This window comes from Lineus longissimus, chromosome 14 (assembly GCF_910592395.1).
Source record: "Lineus longissimus chromosome 14, tnLinLong1.2, whole genome shotgun sequence".
NCBI classification, from domain to species: domain Eukaryota; kingdom Metazoa; phylum Nemertea; class Pilidiophora; order Heteronemertea; family Lineidae; genus Lineus; species Lineus longissimus.
Genome location: NC_088321.1, coordinates 11,112,680 through 11,133,757, shown reverse-complemented (window position 1 = coordinate 11,133,757; position 21,078 = coordinate 11,112,680). Strand labels below are relative to the sequence as shown.

The window sequence follows — 21,078 nt, the reverse complement described above, 5'->3', positions numbered from 1 at the left end:
TGGCGGTTGCTTGAGAAAGTACTTTAGTTTACGTAGGCAATATTCGTTAATATGATTGGAGTATGTATTTACCATTATTGATTTCCCCTCAACTGTGTTGCGAGGAAACTCCTGTCTCCTTGGGGGTAAGATTGGGCTGTATACTTCACCCATTAAGTATGTTGAATAATGGCATGTGAATGCGTCAAGTCGAGGGCATCTCAAAGCAGCAACCAGTCCTTAAATAAATATCGTGTTTCGCCACATTTCCTTTGTTGTTGCCCTTCGTTTGAGGCTGTAGATCTTCAAAAGGCTGTCGCCGCAGGCGCATGAAAACCCAGAATCAGTCAAATAATTGATCAATTACCAATGAATCGATTGAAATGCCGAAAGTTTAACCTGGTTGAAGTCAGGACCTACGTGTGTGGAGTCCAGGAGGTTATTGCTGTAGCGTCCTTGACGAATTAGTGTGAATATCATAGATCAACGCTGCGCCTACATCAAAACAAAGTTCTTCACATCACCCTATCGCATCATTATCACAAGCCCAATTGTTATAACCTTGTCCACTGAATCCTATGTTTCGACATGACCATAAACAGTTGATTAACTATTAGATCATGATCACTGTCATACGTTCACCAGAAGATGAACGTTTCGTATAATCGAGCAATACTCTTTTGTGCATTCGATCGGTGACAACGTTCTTAGAAATGTATGACAGACATTGTAACTTTGAAATAAAATCAAAGTCGCAGGTAAACCTCCAGTGACATTTTAGACATGTTTGTTGAATTACAGTTTGCAACGTTTGTAGTTTAAGTCTTTGGTACATTCGAGCAGTGTGGGTGTTCATCTGACTCACAGAAGTAAAATGTGTGCTTGAGAAATATTAGATGTTTTCAGATCACTTACACAAACGTATGTGTAGTCTGCTGCACTCGATCAACCCTTATGATTTTGCGCCTCTTCAATTACGCGATTCGCTAAAATATTTTAAAAAGACATATCAACTGTCGTTTTGTGGCTATGCGAAAACGCTTGGGTAATTGGTGAGGAATATGGGAGGGTCATCGATCGACATCCCATCTCACAGCTTAGTTTCACATGTCTCCGGGGATTAAGAATATAGATTGATACGGTACATGAGTTTGCTTGTCTTACCAAACACCGCGAGGGTGGAGCTGCCATTTCGCACATTACCTCCACCCCAGGCTGTTTGATGACCAGCACCGGTACCTATACATCCAGAAGTATTAAGGTAGCAGGAAGGGTTGGGCGTTTGTGGTTTCTGAGTCTGAGGGGGTTGGTGTCTGTTGACTATGCTTTAAGAGAGACTAGGCATGGCGCCAGTCTCTCTTAAAGCACAGTCAACAGGCATTTGGTCTCAGTATTTGGGTAGTACAGAATCAAGGCAGCTCAGAGAGCAATGATTGAACGATGCTGTGGACAAGTTCAAGGATACTGCATCAGTCACGACCAACTTCTCATCAGAAAACGTCACCACCAGCATATTCAATGTTCAGTTCCAACCTGTACCAGTCCAATGCACACCTGTCATGGTCAGCAGTGGTCAGCTTAGCGCGATATGGAACATTCTTCCGAAACTCAAGCGAGGGAAGTCTGCTCATTAGCATATCTCGCGCACTGCTCCTTCTGGTCAAACATCGTAGTGAAATCGTAATGGAAAACGTCTGGCTTTGCGCCAGACATTGAGACTAATAAGTGAAGAACTAATAGGTAAAGAACTTCTACTTGCGCGAGACTGCTGTGATAAAATTATCATTGCAGAGACTCCGGTGACGTACACATATATTTTTTACAATCAAAAATGCCTTCAAAAGACGACATGGAATGATTATTTTATTGATATTTCCTACTATATACCTTCCAATTATCACTTTATACAAATAGATCGGCGTCAGCTCGCCTGCTTTTCTTTCCTGGTGACACTATAAAGCAAAATAGTTGCAACCCCGTAAAATGCGCTATAAGTCCAATAATAAGAGACGGTGACCCGTTATAAATGTTTCGCCAGCTTTGATTTTTTGCCGCTACGCGGCGCTTTGGGCCCTTGCGTCCAGTCATGTGAGTGTCGATTCCTTAAAAACTGGATGATGTTTCTTTGATATACCTGATTCCTAGGCGTCCGTGTTGACAGTAGCTTGTGATTGACTCTTCCTCATCCGAAGACGGAATCTTGATCCCAGTTGGTGCCCAAATTGAAAACATAGTAGTACAGAACAGAATGTTTTCATCGCTGTTTCTTGTTACAATGTACGAACCTCGCGGGCAAAGGATGAAAAACGATGGGTTACTTCGGTTCCTTCAAGTTATTGATCGAAATTCATTCGGTCGATTATGAACCGGGAACATTTTAGAATAAGGCAGTTATATGTTGTGTACCCTCTACCCATTTCTTTTGAATCATGTTCCAAACGGTTTCCACGCAGTTTGATGTTGTTCGAGTACATTGACAGATTGATGCATATTCAGAAAGCTACCCACAGTTATGCAGCGGCCACTGCGAACCCCGTACTCCCCCTTGTACTTGTGATTGGCACTGTGTAAAATCGTTAGTCCAGGCTTTCACAGATTCTCAAACGGGTACATGGTTCGTATCGACCACTGTATGATATATGACATAACTCTTCGTTTGTTAAAAACTCGATAGGAACTTTTTATTGTTGTACTACCATTGTCGTGATTGTATTTTATACAATCCAAAAGGTCGCAGTCAAGAAAGAAAACGAAGTCTCCCATATAACCAATGCATGCATATCCTAGATTAAACAAAATCAGCAGCCATGCTGTCCCACTCTTCGACTTCAAATATACCTGCCTGATTCAAGTACGTATTGCCCGGTGCTCGATGTCCCTTCACCTGATAAGAAGATGATGACAGTGACATGATCATTCGTGCGAAAGTCTTTCTTCGACGAGCATTTTCTAATGATACTATATTATTTTATTAACTACACAATACTAAATAATGTTCGCTATAATTCTTTCAAAAGCGCCCATTTGTAAAGTGTTAAGAGTGAAAGTATGCTCGATCATTGAAACCAAGCCAAGCGCTATCTTGTTTCGCTTACTCAAATGAAATTAGCTTTTCAAATATATTCGGCTTCCTCATGCGTATAGTCCTACTCCCTGTGGTGCTTGGATGTGCCATGATCATTTGTTTGAAAGCTACGGCGAGTACTTTCTACTGGTACCATTGGTGCCATTTTATTGATTAACTGTATACTAGAAAAAATTTAATTTAAAGTAATAGGCGGCTTTTTATTGCGTTATTCGTTATTTCTAGTACGCACTAATCCTTGCGCGAAAGACCTTTCTCGCCACGTGAGTGCACGCCGAGATCCGAGTTCACGTCACCCCGCTATTACAACGCAACGGCAATTCCATTTATAGTCGCAGTTGCGGGGTAACCAAGCGCCATCAGCGTGACGTCGGAAAAATCGATATCAGCACCAAGACGTCACAGGATAGATCCTAACTGCAGAAAACGCCTTACTCGTTCCACGTGGGATTCGAAGGGTCGATGGGCGGAGAGCTAACACGGAAAAGCGTGATTATTCAGTCAGATTTTGAATTTTCCTTTCTTTGTGCAATTTGTTGATGGAAACTACTGATGTAGAATAGGAGGTGACTGGGCAGCCGACAGCTGGGTAATATAGCGCTCAATAATGCCAATGGTCCTTTAAGTAATTCATGATCATGAAATTGTCTCCATTTGTAAAGCGTTAACAGTAAAGGAATGCTCAGGGAAATCAAATCAAGTATCATGCTGCGCAGCTATATCCGACTTCAAATACCTCTCCATATAGTTTTACCTGATTCCACGAGCTATTCCTACTCCCTGGTGCTTAATCTACCTTAGCAGAACGGTCCAATGATTCCTCGGCAGCTGCTTTAATGTTCGTGGTTCTGCTAACATGACGGCGGTTAGATAATTTTTTTCTCCCAAGTTGAAAGTACCGAGGATTTATTTGAATACTTCAAAAATCAATGAGACTTATACTTCTTCGTAACGCGATTGAAAATAGAGATTGTCGAGGCGGTTCTAGACATGTCGCGTTGTGCCGTTAGAAATGAATTTTAAGCAGGCATACATGAATAATCCCTACACTATAAAAAAAAACAAATCCGTCTTACGCGGCAACCTCTCCTTCAATTATTAGACAGCTACATGGACAGTAGCATAAAGTATCTCCTACAAAGATGCTATGAGATGAAGGGATAAAATAATAGTGATGGTTTTTGTATAGCCTCTTTCACTGACCCAGACCTGTAGTCAGTGATACTGATCAACGAGGTAATACCCCGTTCCGACGAACACATTCCGTTAGCACCAAGAAGCTACAACTCAACACGACCGGTCATGCCAGTGTCAACCACCAATCCTAGGCACGCCAGCTTCTCCTTCACTCACTGTCAACACAAAATATTATAAAGACATTACATCAGATGACCTTATACATGAACAAGAAAACAGTGACGGTTGCATATCGATTGTGCAGCAACAAAAAAAGAACCGGCAAAGAAAAACGATGTAATTTTGTATTGTTTTTTTTTGCTTTGCTTTGTTTTGTTTTCGTGTCACATGTGGCGGCCTGCTGATAGTCTTATCATATCTAAACATGGTTGACGCCCGGTAGTATAAAACATGGCTGACGGGCGTTAGTATAAAACATGGCTGACGCCCGGTAGTATAAAACATGGCTGACGCCCGGTAGTATAAAACATGGCTGTCGGGCGTTAGTGTTTTCTAACATGGCCGCTACACTTAAAACATTGTCTACGTGACCTACACTATAACTCGGGTCTGTGTCAATAATGAGACGGTGCTACTGCAAAAAAGCAAGAACTCATTCAGATGAACCGATACCCGACATTGCAGTATCGGGAAAGTGCATTGTGAAGCAAGGACTAATACACTTGTTAACAAGTTTTAGTTGCTTTTTCATTATAGCTTCGCGCTGAATGACTAGTGTTCATTTCAGTAAATATCAGGGCTTAAGGCTCTTCGATACGGAGTCGGGAGAAGCGCTCTGATCTTGTGTGTATATTTGAGGGCGATGTCAGTTTATTGTGATGTTCTGCTGTCGATATAGAGAGTTCAATTGACGAGGAGTTTGTGTGGACGGGCCGGGATGATTTCTCTGCCAAATGATGAGGGGCTGTACTTGGCGGCTCTTGCAATCTTTTCTGACAGGGGCACTGTTCGTTTGGGACAATACAAGTGGCTGCATGCGTTCTTGTTCAGGGCGAGGAATATAACATTCACTGAAAATGTAAAATTGTGTAAATGTTGGTTCATTTCCAGAATATGACAAAATGACCGAATTAGCTTTATGATAACCATATCTAGATATTCTATCAGTCAATTTGATGAAGATAAAATTTAAAAGATATTTGAACGCCACATTTACATGTATAAAGTAGTGTCAAGAGAAACGGTCAATTCGTGAACCTTCACTGATATTATCTTGTCTCTCCATCTGGGGAAAGGCATTATTTATGTTGCTCCGCTGAGAGTGGCTAATTGAACGAGAGAATGGCGTGTACTGAGTTTGTTGGTTGACAGGAGAAGATAATGACGAGTTGTGGCTATTGCCATGCTAAGCTATATGTCAACAATGTTCAGTGAGGTAGGGAGTCGATTTTTGCGCTGAATGGCAATAATTCGAAGACTCGACTCGGAAAATCCGTCGAAGCACGACATCTGGCAATGCTATATTAAACCGCCAAATTTTCGCGCTTCTTTAGTTTTGCTATTCGCCAAATGTGTCAAACGTTACACGAATTTTATTCATGGAAATTTCTCTCGAAATTCAATCCGTGACAAATTTCGCGATTTTCGTTTTTGCAAACAAAGAATATTTGCAAAACCTGTCAAAGAAAAGACTCGAGAAAATTCCGCGATCTGAAATGTAGCAAAGTGTAACTGCACTTTACGGTACGAAGTCATTCTTGATGAGATCATTATAAACATTCTCTATAATGTTTTATACTATGGCCTATTGCCCGTTATTGTCCACATTGCCAATACATCCAGCCAATAATGTCAACCCTACAATATATTTCGGCCTGGGGTCAGTCTTGACATTACATCCCGTTATGAAGACTACATTACAGAGGGTATCAATAAGAATGGTATACACTTTAAAAATGGCTGTATATTTTAGGCTACTCGCCTTATATGAGGTAAATAAGGGTTTCTATAGGGCGTTATCATAACCGCTTGGGTTGGTACAAAATATGAAAGCATTAAAAATTGCTTTACCGTGTTTAGTTTGAGGTGAAGAGTGTTATACTGATTCAACACTACTGTCGGACTGCAAGGGTGGTATAGTCATTTCGTCTTACCATGTTGGCCTCGGTGTTGCGCCTCGGTTCTGGTCTGTATTTGCCCTCGCTGTGTTTCATGCAGTCCAGTATTCGACATCAGAAACCATGATAGAAATTATCCATTGTGGATCGTTTTTGACCCATTTCATTGTCTTCACAATATCTTTAAAAAAGGTTACACCGAAATATCCGTTAATTACATTACCAATGGAGGTCCAGATATTGTATCCGTACCGGGTGATATATTAGGGAGTTTTCACTTAGCTTAAAAAAGGCCTCGACTTTCCGTTGAAATAGAGTTAACATGCGACGCTTGCTAACACCCTAGACGACCACTATTGGCATCTCATGCAAGAAATGGCTCATGATTTCTTGCTAACTCATGACAGAATTGACCACTCGCTTCGCGGCTTGTCATATCTAGTATGACAGGAATGAGTACCATAATTCACTCGGATTATAGCGACGCATAAGAAATAAACAGCTTAGCTTATATGTCACGGTCATGAACTCGGCTAATATCATAGCTAGCTCTTAGCATAACACACGGAAGCTAATTTCCAACACAAGTACCCTTAAGTAGTAGCTGCGTGTCAGATCTAAATAGCTTTCCCGTCCGTTCACAGATTTCAGTTCACATATAGATAGGCTTCGGAGTGTACGCAAAATGAGGCTAAAGCCTACAAATGCCCTCTCCTTGTTGCGTCTGTCCTAAAAGAACGGCCCTTATCCTCCAATTCGGTAGTGATATTGTTTATACTCACACACATTTGCGTATCTCTTCTTTGACATTATTTGCATCGAGACTATTCCCTTTCGCTCTTGATTGTAATGACCAAAGGAACACAGTAAAACTCCAATAGTAGTTTATATATGTACCACAATTAGGGGGGAAAAATAAGTAGGGCATTTTTCTGCCTACACATGTAGGTAATAGCATCGTCTTCAGTATTAATCATCAACTAATTCCCCATAAGCAATACATTGTCAACTCCGATTTAGGACGCGTTCAGTAAACATTTAATGTGTTCCCCAAAGGTAACAATGGTCGACTCACATCTCTGATGCTAAATGTTGACTGGCGTAATTGAAGTCTGGCAGTATTGAAACCGTTAGACCTCCTCTGGACACGAGTGGAACAAGATACTGCCACGGATTTTTATGCGCAGAACATTAAAAATGTCATGTCCTGCAGGTGATGCTGCACGTCGGTTCCATATTTGATCCTTACTGTCGATTTGAAACAGACTTCTGAACCGATGAATCACTGACTCATAATAATAATTTTCAAGGCTATTTAACTTGTATTTGGTGAGGAATGGAGACATAATAATTGATCTGATATAGAAGCTGAGTGAAATGAAGACAAGATTCTGCGCGCATGGGTCAAAATTTAGATTTGGGAAAAAGCCGTCTCAGCGCGATAACGATATAACCAAGGTGTGCTTCACTGTTTTTTCATCTGCGATAAAAAAAACTGTTTTTTGTAATTGGCTCATGATGCAGTTTTCTGATAACTTGAGGTACTTTCGTCCTATTTACTGTACGGTTTTTTCCGTAGAATTTGTTTCCTTGTGAGGAATGGGCGGCGTTTATTGCAGTATGCTTGTTCTTCCTCTAGTTCATCAGTAAACTATTTATCTAAACGTGTTTGATGCTTTTCCATTTCCGTTTCCGCTCTTGAATAGTAGAAAACCTACGGTCCTGAAGGGATAAATGACAGGTGAACTGTACAGACCATGGTCTCATTTTATAATGAAAACCCAGTTGCAAGACCTGCATGTCAATTCTAATTTAGTCAAATCAAATTGTTATGTTGTAACATAGGCTGTTGAAATAAGCGAGCACATAGTTTTTGGGGGTCAAACAATTGGATAGGCGTTCGCGCTGACGTTTCGGGGGATTTGCCAAAGAAATCCCTAGTATTTCTCCTTCAGCGATTTCCTTTATTGCGACATGTCTTAGAAATGCACAGCTAAGTTGATTGACACTTGAAGTACTGCCTAATTTTCGCGGACATTTTTTTGATTTTGCTGATTTTGCGAATAACCTAGATTGGCGAAAACGAAAATTACAATTGTGTATTTTGAAACGTGATCGGAACGAAAGAAATATTGAATTATTTTATGTGTTCCGCTATTTTCGAAAACCGCAAAATAAAGGCGCGGAAATTTAGAATTTTGTAGTATATGGTAGCAGGTGCGGGTAATTCCAGCCGCTTCGTCGTATTCAGATCTAAAAGGCTACACATAATGTGAATAACATAGGTGCAATTGTGGGGGTTTTGGGCGTTTGATGGTGACAGACTACCGCGATATATGATTTAGGAAATATCTGTTTTAATTAGTGTGATGGATATTCTTGATATTGGTTGAGGAATTCTAAGAAGCATTTTATTCCAGTCACTGCCTGCGCATTTTATGCTACTCATTTGATGAAAGACACTTTTCAAATTGCTTCAATTTGCCAATGAGACGCCACTTTAGTTTTTACTGTTGCTATTTCGGCAGTGGCGTCATCATTTATAGCGATAGCTTGCCTGGTGTTATTTGTAGAAGACTTCATTCAAAAAATTCGTTTACATTAGCAGATAAGGGGAAGTTCGAAAAAAATCATTGATTTTTTTCTTGAAAAACCGAAAGAAACTTTGTAATCCGCAGAAACAAAATCGCAGAAAAGGCGCGACAATTTTGTTATCACCATAGAGTATTTGGTATCACAGTGTCATGATTGTTAGTTCGTAATATCATGATTTGAACATTATCAATGGGTTTCCGGTTGTCTGTCCCCAAAAAACTTTCGCGTGAATCCCCACGAGACTTAATCAACACTTATTAATTATTTGCACATTACGTTTTTTTGCTCTGGCTTGGTTAGGCGTAATAACCCCCACAAAGCCCGTTTCATGGGGGTCGTTTTATCAAGATTGCCCTGGTTGACCCTCGGGAGAAGCAGTTCTGTTTGTGTATAGTGGGAATTTCTGCCCACTAAAAAAATGATACAACATTCTGTTGCGATGCTTTTCGGAACGAGACAGTTCATCAACCAAAAATGCATTTGTAAAATATCTCAAACAGCTTTTTTCAATTTTTATATAAAATTTAAAATGTGACGATACGAACACAGTTTCGTACCACCGATTTATTTGTGTCTGATGTCGATGTCGGTGCCTTGGCGGGGAAAACTACACATTGAAGCTCTAGAGTAATTGTTCGGCAGAGGCCCTTTGCCAGCGCATTAGGCTCACGCGGGAATTATTCTTGTTTTAACACAATAAAAAAGTTAAGGAGTTCTTTTGGTATGAAATGATTTTATGCCCAAGGGGATGAAAAACGTAACGATCACAGAAAGCATTCTTCATCAAGACGCATAACGAAAATCTCCAGGGGCAATAAAACAACGTCCTATTCTTGATTGTCTTTGATTCATAATTAATGGAGAAAATACGCTACTGCTCATTTATTAGCTTTATCATATCGTTTGTTCTCTGAGCAAAATACGCTTGGACGCTTTTAAGGCAACATTTGCACGGAAAACAAGTTAACAAGAATGATTTTGGCATCGAAAAAGGCGCGCAAGATGTGATGCTACTTGTGTCCTGATCAGGAGAGTGTGGTTATGGCATCCTGACAACGGGTGATATGAATAAAGACGAGCAAATGCTTTTTTCTAAAACTCCACGTACATTTACACTAGGCCTTTCTGTACAAAATTGAAGTAAAAGCATTCGCTAGTCTTTATTCATATCACCCAATACATACATGTACTTACTCCCTCTCGGAAACATGCGTAAGAAGTCGTGTTGTAGGCCCTGTTTGTGAGAGTATGGGTAATGACGGCCCGCAGTCAGAAGGAAGAACGATGTTATTAGTACATTTTTCAAGTATATGTATATTCTTGTTGTTATTGCAACACAAGTTTGCATTAGTTTGATTATCGGCCAAATTTGCGCGTTCGTTTGATTTCTGTGGATTTGGAAAATTATAAGGTCGAATAAGAGAATTTAGGAGGTACATCTATTGTAACCATCAATTTTGTTGTATCTCTTATTTTCCCGGATTTCGCAAATAGCCTCGACCCGCGATAAACAAATATTAAAAAACTGTGTGATAATTAACGAAAGAATGCTTCTCATGTACCAGAATTAGAACCTTGAAATAAAAGGCGCCAAAAAGGCGGCTTACAGTAAGTATATTGGTGGCGTGAGTAAAACCACGTCACTTTTCCGAGAACTTAAACCGGGCTCTCTAGTGAGAAGCAAAGCAAGCCGGGATAGTTCTTCTCCAATCCTTACGAGTGTATCTTGAGGCCGCCAAAAATTAGATACTATAATTTAGTTTTGTATACGGTTTCGATTGCGCCCAGGGGAAACCTGTGCACAATCTTGTTAGGCATGTTATGTCGTCTCATCATTGGAGAAAAAATCCTCATCATTTTCGTGCTTGCCTCGGTTTATACAATCACAATTTTAGCAATTACATCAGCCGTTTTTCGCTTGAGGTAACGGTCACAAATGAGTGACTTTTCAGTCCTGTTTGGGCATATGGTGTCAGTCTCCCAGCATTTTTTACCAAATGTCTAAAAATGAAAACACAGACAATTATAACTTATATTGATACACTCTGAATAGGCCTTGCATGGCGTTGAAAGAAATCGTGTGACAAGAAAGTAACTTTTTGACCTCGATCAACTGTGCCCAAATATGGCAACGGCCCTCCTATCTCACTTGCACTACAATCTAGTTATTTTGTCTACGCCATCGAATAAGCACCACCTATCTTCACGCCTCAGCTTACGCCATTTAGTCTAGCATTTGGATGTCCCCGGGTCATTGAGGAGACATTAGGGAGGTTCAGGAACGAGTGTGAAATTCGAAAAAAAAGGAAACGCCGACGAAAATATGACAGTTCATGTTTACTATTGAGAGAAATGGCATTCCAAAAAGCGGTTCAGGCTCTTGATATGGATGAGGTGTGTTCAGATGCTTTGTAAACTTTCGTGAGCATCGTTCGAAGGTTTTGTGTTGCACTTAGAGCAGTTACGTTACCCACTTCCTTAAATCTGCACAGCGACATAGGGTTCGGGGATGAAGTTATGTCAAAGCAGAGCAGACATTCGTATGGGAAAAAATACAAAGGCTCTCCAGGGAGTTTGCGCCGACATGACTTTGTCACCTTCCTTGTTACGATGGTCGTCTATCTTCCAAGGGTTGTCCTCTGACGTGACTGCAATGACAACCACCGCATCAACACCAACTCCTGCCGAGGGACATGTTGGTAAGACCAATGATTGTGTCAATGGAGCCAAGCTGGCAAATTGGTGGTTATTTGAAGTAGCAGCCCCAATAAGGTTCTTGTCATCTTCTCAGCCGCAATTAATGTTAGCTGCTCGCCCAAGAACACCCGGAGGCGCCTTGATGGTCGGAAAAAAAATACGGCTGACATATTCAATTTCCGTCCCTCCGGTCTGGAGGCTTGAGCGTTTAATGTTTGTGTGCAGAGAAGGTAGAGAGTAATAGATGGTGGAAATCGTTCCCTAATTTGGTGAGGGAGCGTGTTTGACATTAAACGCGTCTACCGAATTCATAGTCCGACGACGCATGACCATCTGTGCCTCACCTGCAATCAAAATCTGAAAACCGACGCAAAGAAGTAGGCTTATCAGATCTTGATCGCGCGTCGGACGCCGATACTCTGTCGGAGTATGAATCAGACCTAAACACGAAATGTTGGTTTCAAACATACAGACAAATCAAAAGCGCCTGTCGAACATAAAGTAAAGAGCTATAAAACACCTTGGTTAAAAATGAAGTGCTTCCTGTTTTGCAACATACCTCGAGCCGCGTTTTGGTCGCAGTGACTTTGGTGTCGCAACAAAACCAACTTGAGTGTGTACAAAAAAAATATTGAAGCATTCAAAATGCTGTCAAAGGAACATATCTAATCAACGTTTTTTTTAATTGTTTCAGACAACATTGACACCTCACAGTCGGTTTTGGCTGTCATACCAAGCACGGATTTTTTTTCCAGCCGCTTGATTTGGATACATGTAACGACTCGATCGACAATAATCCCAATGCTGGTTGTGACCCGTTAATGAATTTGCGAGAAAAAAACGAATATTGGGAGACTTTCTGGATCCGTTGCACTATCCAATAGGCAGTGCTGAATTCTGCATCGCCGGTTCAAACAATACAAAAAAGCCGATGAGAAACTTTAATTTTAATTTTCCTCTATATTGCTTTGGGGATCGGTGAATCGAACTGAGCCATCACAATATATCATTACTTCGACTATACACAAACATTGATAAATCTTAGCAGTTTCGAGTTACCCTCAGGTAGTTGATTATGTGAGCTGGGCATCTGGGTAACATTGAATTACGTTGAATAACATTACTGACTCTAGTCAATGAACTGCATAGGAGATAATCACCAATTTAGTTATTTTTACTAGGTTCAGCCAGTCTTTATAAATATTTTGCGCAACCACTGGATCTCTTCATTGAAAACTTTGACATCTCCATTAACTTACCCATTCAGAAGAACACGAATTTATCAAGCCACGCGTTTTTAATTGATGATCTGCAAAATTTCAGAATATTGTCCTGTCAAAGATGTGAGCCAGAGCCACAGGGACAAACTGACGAAATTCCAATGTTTACTCCAAGACCAGAAGGTATTGCATTTCTGGTTGTTCTTGGGCATGTCAGCCTCCAATCACTATAGATGCTTCTGTGCTATTTGGCTTGAGGTATTGTCCCTATGGCGCTATCAATCTTTTTCTCACGTGCAAATGCATTAAAAGATAGGCCGGGTCTATTTGGCAAGCCGCTCGCCGAACAGGCATCTTTTTTGTCCTGTTTGGAGAGCCGCTTGCCAAACAGCACTAAAAAGCCACCCTGTTCGGCCAGCCGGGCTTGCCAAACAGGTAAAAAATCTACCCTGTTTGGCGAGCAGGAGACTTTACCTTAATATTAATGAGTTCGGCTCTCCATTCAGGACAAGAAAAAGTCGCTGTTTGGTAAGCCGAGCTTGCCAAATAGTCACTTCCTTAAAGATAAGGTGGCATCGGTAGTTGCTATATCAGGCCATGCAGTGTTGGTCGTATTCTTTTGGCTATTCATGTTTCCGATAGTGCCGTGTGCCTAGTTCTCCGATTAAAAAACCCTTGACGCAAATATTTGCCTTTCGTTCGAGGTCATTTTTGAGAGGGATTCTTACAAAATGGCGTCTGACCTGGCCAGAGGCCGATAACTAACCCATGCTTGCGCAAACGAGTCCTAACAAATCGATAGCAAAGGTTCTCACCTTGCGCACGTACATGTTGCGATTATCGGGAAGATTATTGGGAAAGGATGGAATGCACTCAGTACACGGCAAGCTCAGCCTTTCGTTTTGGTCGCATAAAAAAGAATATATTGTGAACAACAAAAGTGTGGCAATTTTTCGTTACTTTTCGCGAATAACTCCGAAAATAACGATCGTAAAATATTATTTTATGTCCAAAACCTTGATCATCCATGGCGCTTTAGCCGCATCCATAATACGCCAATATTCCAGAAAGCTAATTACTGCACCGATATTGTCAGTAATAATGGCTTTATACACTGACCTTAGTGCTGCTTAGATCAAATCTCAGATGCGAAAATTAGACATCGCTGGAGAATACTACGTGTCTGGAAAAACTTTTCCTACTTGTGATGTAAATACTTCGTCGGATGTAAATCAAATGCATCAGACTGAGTCCAGTTAGCGTAAACAAGGTTAACGATACTGTGTAGACGTACTGCGTACATCTTCGGACGGAGCCCAAAGCTATTTTGTAGGAACGTTCCAGTGATAACTGACATTGTCTGTGCTCCTCATATACTTCAAGACGCCATGACAAAGACTTCGGATTGTCCATGTCAAAAATCAATTTTCCTTCTACCAATTCACGATGCTCCTTGATAAATATTGCTTTCGATGTAAGCTCATTGATTATCTTAAAAATGAGATAACCACGTAAGTCCATGTCACGGTTCCCAGTCGAATACACTGGTGACGGCCCGCAATAGACTCGGAGGCATATTTTCTCTAATGAATTGTAGAGGGGTGCATTGTATTCCTTACACCCGTCACTTCGCGCGCCACAAAGGATGGGTTGGGTCTATTTTTACAGGAAATTTACTCCATTTTCGGTCAATCGATTGAGTACAGCGTATATTGTTAGTCACGACCATTTTGAAGTATACATTGGTTATTTAACCAATCTATTGAGATTTTACTTGCAAACAAACGAACTGATATCAACAAGAATCAAAACAAAAACCAATTTTATTTGACACCCAGTATTACCTGTCGGTTGGTTAATATCGCTGCAGTGTTTACATTTGATCGGAGTTGTCAACATTTGCGCTGATCGATCAAGCATCAAGCATTTATTTTTGTATTGCAGCATTGAGAGTACACAATGCACGAGATTAGACGTAAATATTGCGGAAGGCGCTTAATACGGCAGAAAATCCTATGCCTGAGGAAAACCCGACTAGCATACCATCTTTTTTTGGCCATGCTGATAAAACGGTATCGGCGAAAGCTGGGCAGGAACATTATGGTGAAATCAGATATCAAATATTTAACAGATATTTGTTCTATTATTCCATGATTATCAAATTGTTTAAACCGCAATATCTATCAAGCAATTTAGCCAAAAAAGCGAACGTGCATGAAAAGAGAGATCTGCGCTTATTCTTGGACTATGTCCTCATCGGCCACGCTGGGAAGAAGTGTTTACTCTTGATATTCCCATCCTTGTTTTATAGGCCAGGTCCGTCCAGCTTTCTACAGATTCCGCTAAATCGCCATGGCCTCTTGTTTTAGGTGTAGTTAATCGGCCAAACACTCTCACCCGATTAAATTTCAAAATCAATTCAGCGCGGCAAGAAAATTAATGGCCTCATGAATTGAATGAGCTTGTACGGCCAGAGGGTGATAAAGAAAGGTTTATGGTTATAGGGAGAGCATTGACGTTGGCGGGGGAGATAATGTTAGCTTTTTCAACAAACGCCAGATGTCATCACTTGCAGCTAATCCAATTTAAATCGTGGTAAATTCAATGGATTGGATACTAGAGAGGCTCCGATGCACAGCGAGAACAAGAACGAGGTCCTTCCCTTTGTGCATGCTACGTGTCGAGGTCGTTCCCAACGGCGGCAGGTGAACATCCTTATGAAAACGTCTTAAACTTTCTGAAGTCGTAGGTGAATTCCCTGGTGTTCTATTTCAGATCCTTTTTTCATAATCATACCAAGACATATCCCTTTTAAATACCAAACTTTGTTGACGCTGTTTGACTGATCGAATAAAAGCGAAATGACTGAGCGAATCGACTCTTTCCTATTGTACACTTGTACGCGCTCTATTCAACTTACCATCGCCTCTGGCAAAAAATGCGAATTTTCTGAACCGTGAGAGTGCGTCGACCACTTCACCCCGTTCTTGGAACGCATCTGAACCTCACTATCTATCGTTATAAAAGGAACATGCACGTTACATGTATGTACCCTTCGGCTCGTATTTACTGGGCGGAAATCGGTGCATATGATGTCATGGCTGTTGTTGAAGTCGTAAAACTAGAAGGGATGCCTATGATGCCTCGAAGGGATTCCCTTCACGATTGCGCCTAAGCGCTCCAATGACTGTTCGCTGGATGACAGAGTGCCAGGGTTCATGCCATGGAATTCTGTTTGCGATTGCCTGCCAACTCCGCGCAGGGACGCAGCAGTCCTTGGTGATGTTTTTTTTTTGCGATTGACGCTTTTGTCATTAATTGAAAAAAGAGAACTGCCTAGAGGAGGATGTTGGATTGCCGGCCGTCTAAGAAGTTAACAGTCAACCGACCCTTTATTCACTCTGTACGGACAGCTGCTTTTTTGAAGGGTCGCAAATTTAAAGAACTTTTGATAGCGTAAATAATGTCTTCTCAGTTTCTTCAAAAGTACGCAATATGCAAGTCCCGATTCTTCAACATCCTTAACATGCTTAAGTTGACATTTTCAGTCCGCTATCCTCAATTTTGGCATCCTTGTTCGGGGACTGAATTCAATTAACATATTAAGGTATAACGATAAGAAAGATTATCCATGTCCCACCCAGGGAAAATTTAGAGATGTTCATAGTTTAATCGAGACGGATATCGCGTTGCTTTTGGTCAGAAATACAATGGAACAATGTGTCTTCCATGTCCGTTATGGTTAGAAACAATATCGCAAAACATTCAACATGACAACGCCAACCAGAGATTTTTTAAAAATCACCTCGTTCTCAGATCAAAATCTTAACCCCGCTCATAGTCTCACAGTCTGTGTTTTTCTAGTGACTGTGTGATGAGCCTTGTTCCGATCCTGTGTGATCGGAAATGCAATAATGCCAGCAGCTAAGCCAAGCAAGGAAAATAACAAATGGCAAAATAAATAAAAATCCTATTGTCAAACATTGTCAACGCGTTATACATAGTTAATGCGTCAAAACACATCCACCAAATAAATTTGGTCCCGTCTGAGTGTAGTGGATGCGCAGTACATCCCTGTCTTATATTGGCGCTTGTCTCTCAACCGGAGGCTGGAACCGGACGAGGTACCGCCATCAATCATCTCTTTGCACATAATCGGTTAAATAAAATCCGGGTTTAGGTGCGTGACATGTGTTGCTACTAGCAAGGAGCTCATTGAAACGGCATATTTAGCTTGGTGTTTGTCAAGAGACAACAATGTACATGTAATGATGAATTAAAGTTCGTGCTCTGCATGTACAGTACATTGAAATGGAGAATTTAGCTATCTGTTCTTTACGTTATAAATTGACTGGGAAATTCATGGTCTACCATTTGATACCTGTACGTTATTTTACCTGTTATCAAGTGCTTTTGTGAATGTATTGCTCTTCTGCATCACGAAATGAATTGAAATTAAAATGGATGACACTAAAAGGGCATCCCACCTCGAACCTTGCCAGCTGAATCATGGTATGCTCTCGGGAAATGTGAACTCTTAAATTTAATGTTTTTGAGCTTTTGGATAACCTTTTAAAGGGGTTTTCTGCAAAACACATAGCACCCTGTTGAGGTTTTTCAGGGAAATGAAAAACCATTTCAGGGCTTCCACAAGCTCAGAAATCTTCAGATTTTTTTCATTTCTCTGGAAAAAAGCATGGCATGGATAGCTGTGATGTTTGAGAAATTCTAAAAGGTTTCTGAAAGATAACCACAAACCATTGTTTTTAAAAAAAGCGTGGTGCAGATTCACCAATCTACGACTATTGGCTTGCTCTGACATTTGACACTCTCCTTATTTCGATCTCTTCATCATAATTCCCATAGCCTTGCAATACTAGTACATCCTCACTTCCAAGGTTATTCGGCTAATCTTGCCAGGAACTGACTAACGTACCAATAATGTCTTCATTTCACCATTATCCAAGTCAAGATAGAATGACTTGTGCTTCTGTAGATCACGTCTTGGATTTCCCGGTTTCAATGCAAGGAGAGCTATTGTCCGCCAAAAAAAATCAACATATGGTCAGGCCCCTCTCTGGGGAAAATCTCGGATATGACCCTAGTCTTAAGCCAATAGTGTTGAGATAGTTTGTAGATCGTTTCAATGGATTTTTGACAAACCATGGCCAGCTTGGTGGCCAGAAAAAAACCTTTTATCGTGCCAATAGTAGATTAAATGGACTTAACTGTCGCCCATAGTCGCGACCATGCCTGCCAAGGGGCTGCTCCAAACATCCTAATACTAAGCCAATTGACCAGTAATTTCCCATGTGTATAGGTCGAGTTGTTACCGAGACCTTCATCAAATTCATTGCCACTTTTCTAAACCCAGACGCTTGCAGATTTCCTGTGTTGCTAATGATATTCTTGTTTGGGTGAAATAGCACTTGACCATTTCCAGCCATGCAATGTTGCATGGGTGCAAGGGATTCATAGAAACTCCATTCGTGCTCAAGAGACTCATTAGGTTTTTTCGGCTGTTGTTATTGTAAGTATGATAAACAAACATGGGGAAAGCCATTTCCAGTACTACCCGGTTGCTAGGGTATAACGACACTAGTACAATGTAGTTTGTTGTTATTTGTGTGTTTGTTGTTGAAACAGCATGGTCAACAAAAGTATTGGACTCTAGTAAAAACGTGATTTGAATCCGATGTACACGTGTTTAGACATGACGAATAAGACGAAGTTCAGTCAACTTCCTGAATTAAGACATTTTCCTTCATCGCAAAATGTTGGAAAATGTCGGGAATATTTATCCCTCCTCTGTTGAACGATTTTCACACATTTTCCAAAAGTTTTAGCGAAGAACTCCAGAATAACGTCGAAATGCGTAGATAAATGTTGGAATATGTTGAAAGGAAACAACTGATTAACTTTCTAAAGCAATTCGCTACTTTCCTACATATCACTACATCAGTTGGTATCAAATCAAATGAATGGGTGGACGTCGAGAAAGGTAGAGAAATGTTGGAATCCATCGAAAGAAGATAAAAGTGTGAACTGTGTAAAGCCCGCAGCACACTAGCCGCCAACTTTTGCGACAAGAAGCGTTCGGCCCACGCCTCTCGACGCCAAAGTTGGCGGCCAGTGGATCCCGGTCAGAGTACACCTGCCCAGAACAGGCGTCCAGTAGCGTCTTTTCCGCAATTTAGGCTGCCATTTTGAAATCATGTGACATCAAGACGCAAGCTGATTGGCCATAGCCTCGCCGCCGACGCCTAGTCAGGCGGCAATCCGTAGCACACTTGGCTTCTTCTTGGGTTCACACGGGGCGACACACTTCAAAATCAAACATGTTAGATATTTGGCCCTTTGTTGCGGCAAGTGGCGGCAAGTCGCGTTTGCCGACGCCGTTCGTAGCAGACTAGGGATTTTTCAGGCGTTCAGGACTCTTGCGGCAAAAAACGCCAGTGAACGCCGAAGTTGGCGGCTGGTGTGCTACGGGCTTAAGCAATTTCGTTGTACTCCTACATCTTACAACATCGATTGGTATGAAAGCTTTGTGCCGAAAAATGTTGAGACATGTTGAAATGTGATGGAACAGGATAAGAGGCCAACATTTCCTACATCGACAACTATAGTCCACTTTTCTGAAGCAAACGAAATACGACAAGGCACGTCGGGATTTTTGAATTGCAATCAAACATGTCAACATTATAGAAGAGTTCCATCCAGTAGGCCTTCTCCATAATGCCTTACTTTGCTAACGGGGTAATTTCAAGTTGAACTTGAAGAACACTTAGAGGATAGTTTGTACGACCGACGTTTCAGCCTACTTTTTACATTTTCTCGGGCGGTGAAAATGAACCTGTTGATAAGACCTTGCAGATCAGTAAGCTAGACTCAGTCTGATGAACATGAGGACATTAGGGACTGCAATGATGTTCCATTCTGAAACATGCGATTGCTTGAGCGAGATTCGCTTAAACCGCTGTTCGACACACCTGTTATGACTATCGTCAAGTCTGTCAGCCGTCACAATGTACATGCATCACTGCAGCTGCCTGTGGAAATGTACATAGTGTACATAGTAACATGCAATAATAACAAAATTACACACAAGAAGACCATCAAAACCATTTCAAATTTTGAATCTTGAAGTCGAGTTCTGAATTTTGAAGTCGAGTTTTGAATATCGAAATCAAGTTTTGAATTTCTCGTAGTCAAGTTTTGAATTTTGAAGTCGAGTTTTGAATTTCGAATTTTGAATCTCGAAATGAGCCTTCTTGGCTTTCGTAGCATATAGCTATTCGGATATTCTGTGGTCACCTGTGGTCAATTGCAAACCAGTTCAGTTGACTTATCACTGATTGACTGACCATGTATGTCGCAATTTCTGAAAAGAGTATCAAGCTGCGCGACGAAGGTAATTAATCTGCGTGTAAATGGTGTGCAGAAAGCATTAGTTCCGAGGATCGCCGCTTGTCAAATTTGCTCGCTGTGTGTGACCCAAACCTTGAGATAGTCCCATTGGAAAACAATTATGATACTATTTGAAAATGGCAAGTGAACCTCTAAACGTACATAAATTTTATTTCGCAAAGTCATTTTGACACTAGTGTAATCCTATACCATCAAATTTTGTTTTAAGCAAATTGAAACGCCGCTCGATTTTCAAACGAAGGGCAGCTTTATCAATTTCCCGTCCTTTCGAATGGGTCATCATGACATGTTTTAATGGAGGCGAAGTTGGTATCGAAAATGCTCAGTTTGCCTGGGTGACGCTATTGTTACCTGGACAGTAAGTACCTTCAAAGTCAAGTACAATATATTGAAGACATTTTTGTTGCCAGTGAATTTATTTTTTTTTTACTCTTTCTTTGAAATTGGTTTAATGTAAACATATAAAAAATCGCCCTTCTTCATTTCTGCAATTAAGGAAAATTATGATTTCTTTTCACAGAATACGGACGTTTCAAGTTTTTCCTATATTTTTTCCCCGCATCGAGGTTATTTGCGAAATGAGCAAAAACAAATCGTGTGTTCGTGAAAATGTTACAGTTTACAATTATAATTATTTGCAGCATACTAGTAGTATTTCTTCGATGATATATTCATGGTTCTGCTTCTATTTCTCTTTTCATGTTCTGCTGACGTCACCAAATATTGAAATAGGTAAGTGTCGTTTGATGTCTAAATCCGTTCGATCATGTCTTTAAAGATTTGTCCTTCTTTTCGTAACGGGGCCCTGTGTGTATTTCCA

The 21,078-nt window shown here is 40.8% G+C and overlaps 1 protein-coding gene across 8 annotated transcripts in view; it reads left to right on the top strand.

Moving 5' to 3' along the window:
- Positions 1–21,078, top strand: part of LOC135498977 (atrial natriuretic peptide receptor 1-like) — an 813,512-nt gene that overhangs the window by 658,165 nt on the left and 134,269 nt on the right. The window lies entirely within an intron of this gene.